Below are 8,801 nucleotides of genomic sequence, written 5' to 3'. Positions count from 1 at the left end.
GCCGCACCTGCAGACTCCCCCTGAGCTGTGGAAGTCCCAAGAGCTTGAGTAGTTCTTGGCAACTCACCACCTGCACCTTTCGATGCATTGGGATCATCGTCTCTATCATTTCTCTTCTTTGTCCTTAACTCGTCGCCTTTACAGCTTGTCTCCCCCTGAGATGCCAAGAACACTTTCATAGCATCTATAATTCTCCCATGTTCAACCAGGAGGGACGACTGTAGTTGATTCTCTGCTACAAGGCGCTGAATAGCCTGGGTCTGGACAAGATTTATCTTTGTTTGCTCTGCCACGACCCGCTCTAGTGCAGCTATTCTCTCCGAGTCTGAGAGGGTTGCATCGAAATCAAACCTCATGTGAGATGTGTCTTGAGTATACTCAGCAGGGATTTCGAATGAAACCGGGACATCAGAAGCAGCTGTGGACGTAACCGCAGGTGGTATCGTGACCGACAACCCTGCAGTTGCAACGACTGTCGACTCAACAAATTGTGCAACAACCTCCGACGGAGTAAGCGTTGGAGGCGGCAACGATACGATATCTGGAGTCGTCAGCTGGAGTGTGATAGACGGGAGGCCAACAGATGATGTTTTAGCCACCACGGGTACATCGGTGGCGCTTAAACTTGTGACCTGTAGTGATGTAGGAACAATCGACATACCTGACAGTGCGGGCGGAGCGAAACGTACAACTCTTGAAGTCTCTCCAGCTCCCATACCTGCACCTGTCCTTTCCCGTCTTGAACGTCTAATCAACTTGTGAATATCCTCTTCTTCTTCTAACTCACTATCATCATCTGTCCTCTTTCTCTTCCCAAACGTCCTCTCTTGAGTCACAATCATCATCATATTGAACAATCGACATACCTGACAGTGCGGGCGGAGCGAAACGTACAACTCTTGAAGTCTCTCCAGCTCCCAAACCTGCACCTGTCCTTTCCCGTCTTGAACGTCTAATCAACTTGTGAATATCCTCTTCTTCTTCTAACTCACTATCATCATCTGTCCTCTTTCTCTTCCCAAACGTCCTCTCTTGAGTCACCAACATCCTTCTCGCCTCATCTATATCATCATCAAGATCTGAGTCAGCCACCATCGTAGCTGCTCTAGTAACACGCACAGTCGAGACACGGACAACTGGGATCTGAACGTTCTCCTCTGGATCCACCCGATCCATATCGAAGAATCCTTGACCTCCGAATTCTGCATCAAGGTCCACTTCCTCCTCCGGTGACACAACAGGAGCAGCACGTATAGCTTGAGATGCTCCTGCCTGTTGTGGTGCCGGGTCTCTGAACTCATCCCCACGAGCTGGCACATACCCCGGGTTTATTAAGTACCCAAAGAGTGGAGTATGCCTTGGACGCAGTTCAGACTTGCTCCTCGCGCTGGATGTTCGGCATTGAGCGAAGATACGTTTGCTCACACTCTCCACGTATCTTATTGGACGTCGTTGAGGCAACGTGGGAGCAACATGATTCAAGATCATCTGAATGAATCTTGGATACATGATGAACCTTTCACGAGCCATCGCTCTCCTCTGTCTATCGATCTCATAAAAGACCATCTGACTAAAGCTATAACGTTTGTTATAAGTCAGAGCAGTCATTGCTGACTGCATGGTCGCACCCATACCATCAGTGCCCGCCTTCCTCCCAGACATGCAGACAATCATTACGTGCATGAGGAAGCGCCACTGATCAAGTAGGAAACCCTTCCTCCGTTGTGTATCGCCCAATGGACCAGAATAGCCCATTCGTAGAAATGCTCCATCGCGGAAAGGAGCCACAAAGTCCGTCGGGTCATCCCGAGTCTCATTACCGAAACGTAAAGCCACCCGTATTTGTTCAGAAGAGAACTGAACTTCTTGATTGTTGACGGTTGCTCGCATAACTGGGGGCTCAACGCGGCAATCGTATTCCACCGTCTGCCAGAAATCCTCAATATTGGGTAAGGATATCAGCAGAGTCGTAGTGATTGCATGGAATATCCTCGAGCGAAGGAGGAATGTAATAATCTCGCGGTAGTCCTCCACACCACTCGCATCTGGGTCTAAGGTAATGTACATGTTGTGCCCAGGGAAGAATTGTCTCTGGTTATCTCCCCCGTCATCGCCACCAGCACCTCCAGCACCAGCAACAGCAGCCATATCTGCAACAAATGAACCAAGTTAGATAAACGTTAAGGCATAACACAAGTTCGCTTGTTACCATGAGCGAAGTTGTGATAAAATCTGTATAGGCGAAGTTAAAGGTGGGGCGAAGTTGGGAACAACTTCTCTTCATCTTTAAGTTCGTCTAATAACTAATAAGTAAAAAGGTCCAGGCGAAGTTAATGATAACTTCGCCTCACCACAACATCGCCTCAGGCGAAGTTAAGCCTCAGGCGAAGTTACGGATAACTTCGCCCAAACCCTAAGTTCGCCTGAATCTGAATCGGCGACAGTAAGGTCGTTTCAAACTTCCGAAAACTTGATGTTTCTGGTTAATGTGAAGATTTAGGACTCTTAAACACAAGATTTTAAGGATAACTAGACGACCAGGTTGTACATGACCACGTGAAGACAAGTTTTGAAATCGGGTTTAAGGATCGATCGTCCGAGGTCATTAACCGGTTGTCGAAACAACCTAGGATTAACAACATGAACATCGATTATCAGATATAAGAACCCAAACACACCTTGAATACTGATTGAAATCGAAGAAAGATAACAAAGATGAATCGACAGATAACTTCGCGAAAGTTATCGAGAAGTTCGCTTAGGGTTTTAGGAGACAAGTTCGCTGATTTTGAAAAATATGAACAGTTTGACCTTTGAAAATCCTTATATAGGGACGATGTTATACAGGCGAAGTTACGGTTAACTTCGCCTAGGCGAAGTTATTCACAAGTTCGCCTGTTTAACAACTTCGCCTATATTTACAAAATCAAACCTTATAATTCGAACATTTTGCATTTAAGTTTTAAAACTTCCCTTTAAGAATTAAATGACACGATCAAGTCCAAGTAACCAGATACAAAATCATAAAACTACCTAAGTACAAAAAACTTTTAAAAATTAAAGTACAAGGGATCAAATTTCAGTCTCGATAGGGACTACTACGTTTTAGAAAAGATCCGAACAGGAATCATACTAATTACGTGACTGTCACATAGATCCGTGTTTAGCTGTATTATGACATAAAGAAACAGGTTGTAGGCAGGTAAATAACTTAAAATGGTTTTCATCGTTTCTGTGATACGAGTTAGGTTCAATTATGCCTCAAAATTTAAGTGGGCAACAACTCAGAGATTATGATGCCTCCTATCTATTCTCAAAGCGTATTTGGCTTTCCCCAAGTCACCCCGAATTGACTTCGACCCATATTGTCTGATTAAGTTTGTAAGTACTCTTCATCTGCTTCCCGTTCTCTTTCGTACTTCATGATTGAGAAGTCTTGACATTGTTAGCTCTAAAATGTTTCAATAACTCATAAGGTATTTTTTATTTTTATTATTTTTTTTTATTATTATTTTTTTTAACGATAAATATTTACATAGACTTCAGAGTAGTAAACAACTGCAAGTCCCGAATCTGGATCACTGCAGTTTCTTGAAACGCTATCTTCACGGGAATCAGAACACTCACGGGCTCGTGTATGACTGGGTAATCGCTTTTCTGCCTATCATTCGGAAAGATATATATGAAGACAAGCAAAACTCTTAAGGAGTTTCCACGTAAAATCGAGTAGATTTAGTTTGTATCACATCTACTTTTACGCACCATAAAAAGCTACCATGACATACAATGACTGTTCTAAAGCCTTTTAAGCCTAATAACTTCACTAGTTAAGCACACAGAATCAGTATATGTATCATTTTCCAAGGTTGGATCAATTTTCTGTTAAAACATAGCAAATAGAACTTCTTACGAAGTAGTAGACTTGAAAAATAATTTCATTTCCCATAAAAAAATTTTAACATCAATCGCCCCGACCAAACAAAGTCTTCAGGTAAACGGCTATCCCGAAGATCCAATGGATCAGCTGGACCGACCACATAGTAGTATGTGTCCTTCTAACTAAGTGTGATCGACTATTTTTAAGCGAAAGAATGAAAACTCATCATAAACCGCCCCGGTCACTTTCAGTCATCTGGTTAATGGCTATCCTCATATTCTACAAGTAGAAATGAGGACCAAACATGTCCTAAGACATGTCCTTCAAACTGAGGCAACCGACATAATTCTAAGCGATAGTGACGTTTTTTTTTTTTTTTTTTTTTTTTAAACATAAAAAGCATGGTTACTCGGGATTGATCATCCCATTCAACTCAATAAGGTTTTGAAATATTGATTTGTCAAACGCTTTAGTATATAAATCAGCGAAATTATCAAGCGTATCCACCTTTTCAAGCACAATCAGTTTCTTCTCAGCACAATCCCGTATAAAATGATGACGTATGTCAATATGTTTAGTTTTACTGTGCTTCACGGGATTGTTAGTTACTGAGATAGCAGCTGTGTTATCAATGCAAATAGGAGTAAGTAAGAAATTCAGACCATAGTCGCGCAACTGTTGTTGAATCCAAAGAACCTGGGAGCAGCAGTTGGATGCTGCCATGTATTCTGCTTCACAGGTTGAAATTGCGACTGAAGTCTGCTTCTTGCATTGCCACGACACCAATCTGCCACCAAGAAACTGACATCCACCAGTTGTTGACTTCCGACTCTGATTGCACCCTCCATAATCAGAATCTGTGTAAGCGACCAACTCCAAGTCTCCTCCTTTTGCGTACCACAACCCCAGCTTCGGTTTGCCTTTGAGATACCGCAAGATCCTCTTCACACCCTTCATGTGAGATTCCTTTGGGTTTGCCTGAAAACGAGCACAAAGACAAACTGCAAACATAATATCAGGCCTAGAAGCAGTTAAGTACATTAAAGAACCTATAATAGCCCGATACTGAGTTGGGTCCACATCTGCGTCATTGTCAGAATCAGCACCCAATTTATGGTTGACGCAGATTGGAGTATCGAATGGAGTGCTGTCCTCCATCTTGAAGCGTTTGAGCACATCATGGACATACTTGGTCTGATGAATGAACATCCCTTCCTTCTTCTGATCAACCTGCAATCCTAAAAAGAAAGTTAGTTCACCCATAGCACTCATTTCAAACCTTTTCTTCATGACGGCCTCAAAATCTTGACACATGGAGACTTTTGATGCAGCAAAAATAATGTCATCCAAGTAGACTTGCACTAGCAGGAAGTCGCTTCCTTGTCTCTTCACAAACAGTGTGCTATCAATCTGACCTCTTTCAAACCCATTTTCAAGCAAGTAATCTGATAAAGTTGAGTACCAGGCACGAGGTGCCTGATGTAGTCCATACAACGCCTTGCTTAATTTGTACACATGGTCTGGAAAGTCTGGGTCAGGAAAACCCGGAGGTTGCTCAACATACACAACCTCATCAACTTTCCCATTTAGGAATGCACTCTTTACGTCCAACTGAAAAACCTTCATCTTTTTATAAGCAGCAAATGCCAAAAACAATCTAATGGCTTCCAATCTTGCCACAGGAGCGAACACTTCATTATAATCAATCCCCTCTTGTTGATTAAAACCTTTAACGACTAGCCTCGCCTTGTTTCTTATAATAATCCCTTTCTCATCTCTCTTGCACTTAAACACCCATTTTGTGCCTATCGCATGCACATTCTTTGGTTTTTCCACCAAAGTCCAAACTTCCATTTTCTTGAACTGAGCCAACTCTTCTTGCATGGCTTCGACCCACGAGCTGTCCTTGAGAGCCATTTGATAATTCTTCGGTTCAATTTGGCTGATAAAGCAGGTGTACAAGCATTCGTTGATTATGCCTGTCTCCTTAATGCTTGTGTAAACACAGGTGTGCTCATTCAAGCTACGTCTTGTTTGTACACCGGAGGACACATCACCAATCACATTCTCCAAAGGGTGATCTTTATGAATTCTCGTGGTCGGAACAGAACCGACATGCAGATTGTCTTCCAAGTTAGAAGAGAGCTCGTCAATGATTGTTTCTTGCTGAGAGTGAAACGGATTGAAAAATTCTTCTTCAGTCGAGGCAGCAGGGGTATCGATAGCATTTGATGAGGAAGGTTGACATTTATCGATCAGCTGTCTTTGCAATAGATTTTCTTCCTCATCAAGGATCATCTTCGTAGCAACTCACTCTTCTTCTTCAGCAATATCCAAATACGGTATGTTAAAAGACTTAAAAAGTTTAACATAGTCGAAAAACTCAACAGGTCCGTTGCTTGGTTTTGGCGGTTGGTAACTTGTGATATCGGTGTTACACACCACCTCAACCTTGCTGGTCGATGTATTGAAGACACGTCTGTTGGGTGTCCCAACAACATAACCGACTAAGATTCCTTCATCGGCTACTTCACCAAATTTAGAATTTGTCTTTAAAATCGAACAAGGGGACCCGAATGGTTCAAGACCACTCAAGTTGGGCTTCCTCCCATGCATAAGCTCATAACACGTTTTATTAAGTCGTTTAACCGTCAAGACTCTATTGAGGATATAGCAGGCTGTAGCAACAGCTTCAGCCCAGAACACCACAGGAAGCTTTGAATCAGCCAGCATAGTTCTGGCTCCTTCAATTAATGTTCTATTCTTCCTTTCAGCCACTCCATTCTGTTGCGGTGTATACGGAGCGCTGTATTGGTGTTCGATCCCTTTCTGAAGGCAGAAGATCTCCATCTCAAAATTCTTGAACTCCGTTCCATTGTCACTCCTGATGAACTTAACCCTTTTATCCATAACGTTCTCAACTTTGGTAATCAAATTCTTCACCATCTGAGCCGTTTCATCTTTTGATTTCAGGAAATATACCCACGAATATCGTGAGTAATCATCAGTGATCACCAAGCAATAAGAAGTACCTCCCAGACTTTTTGCATTCACGGGACCGAAGAGATCCATGTGAAGCAATTCTAGGGTACTGGCAATTGAATTGACTTTCTTGGTGAGATGGGATTTCTTGTGCTGCTTTCCCTTCTTGCACGGTAGACATTTGTCTTCAAAATTGAAACTTTTCAAGGGAACGCCCAGCACAAGTCCATTCTTGACAATGTGGTTCATCTTCCGAAGATGAATGTGCCCCATTCTCCTATGCCACAATTCGGACTCCGATTCGCTCGCTTTTGTCATAAGGCATGATTCTTCCGTGGCCATTTCAGTCGACCTCATATCCATAATGTACGTATTCCTCTCACGTGGAGCCTTCATCACAATCCACTCCTCTGGTATCTGAAAACCAGGATGTAACACAATTGCTTCATTCTTTGTGAAGTGTACGGTGTACTCCTTATCACAAATCTGCGACACACTCAGCAGATTGTGCTTCAATTCTTCGACAAAGTTTACTTTTTCTAATGTCATCTTCCCGTTAGACACCGTTCCCATTCCTGTAATTTTTCCTCCACTCTCACCAGCAAAACTCACTCTCCCTCCTTGAACAGGTTTCAAATCGTGTAACAAGTATTTGTTACCCGTCATGTGCCGGGAACAGCCGCTATCCACAACCCAAAGATTATTGGCAGCCCTGTTCAACTGTTCCTGCACGATAAAGCAAAAGATTAGAATCTAGGGACCCAAGACCAATTGGTCTTGGATCTATACATCCTAAACTTTGGCTTTCCAAAGTTAGTATCTGGATAATTCCTGTAAGTCCTATTAGGATACCTCCTTGTAGATTGATTGTGAGGCCTTCCAAACCTTTGTGAATTGAAAGAATTATAGCTTGTGGTTTGGTTATTAGCAGTGTAAAACTGAGATTTGTTTCTATGAAAACCTGAATTAGTCACATTTTTGAATTTTGAATGGTTTTCATTTTTAGCAGTATGATAATTACTATTAGGCTTATTCTCAGTTTTAGTAGGCCTCATACCTCTGAATCGCTGCTTCAGAGGGCAATCTGCAACAAGATGTCCTAATTGATTACACCTAAAACAACACCTATGCTCAACTTTTTTATCAACCGGTGTTTTAGATGTCGAGGCTTTATTACCGCCCGTTCGTCTCACATATGGTGGGACGTACGGGTTAGTGGAGTACTCTTTTTATTCGTCTTATCTTTCTCTCCACCATTGGGTAATACCACCTCCTCTTTTGCCTTACCAGACTCGGATGACTTATCCGAATCCAATGAGACTGGACTTGGATCAGAAATTTGAACACTTGAAACAGGCGAACTTGTTTCGCCTCCACTAACATTTGGTTCTTTACAAGTTACTTTAACTGGTACTGTCTGAGCAACCTCAAAGTCAACAGATTTCTGAACACTAGGGTTAAAAGTGTAATTGTGATTATAAGGTGGTGGAACCTCATGATAACCGATTCCTCCTCTCTTAGCAGAGGAACCTTGATCACTAACAAGGTGATCAAGAATAGCAGAGGAATTTCTGAACTGCTCAAGTTTTCTATTCAATTCCACCACTTTCACCTGGTGATCAGCAATCTGTTTTTCTCTATCAGCGATTAGTTTGGTTTTTTCTTCCAAAACTTCATAGCTTAGATCAATCCCTTCAATTTTTTCAGCAAGTTTTGCTTTTAGTCTTTTAATATCTTTTTCACAAGCTTTTATCTTTACTTTATAACTATTTTCTCTTGTTTTAGTATAGTGATGATCTTCTTTTAAAGTTTTAAACTCAGCATCCAAACTAACATACTGATCAGTTATAGTAGCTAATTGCTCAGACAAGTTTTCGCATTTAGAACAAGTAGGTTTAGAACATACCTCGGAGAGCTGGTCTTTAACATCTGCCATAAAAGC

The sequence above is a fragment of the Bidens hawaiensis genome, unplaced genomic scaffold (assembly GCF_021521415.1).
Source record: "Bidens hawaiensis isolate Kalapana, Puna unplaced genomic scaffold, B.hawaiensis_p1.1 tig00045335_1, whole genome shotgun sequence".
In the NCBI taxonomy this organism is placed as follows: Eukaryota; Viridiplantae; Streptophyta; class Magnoliopsida; order Asterales; family Asteraceae; genus Bidens; species Bidens hawaiensis.
This window is presented reverse-complemented; position numbering follows the sequence as displayed.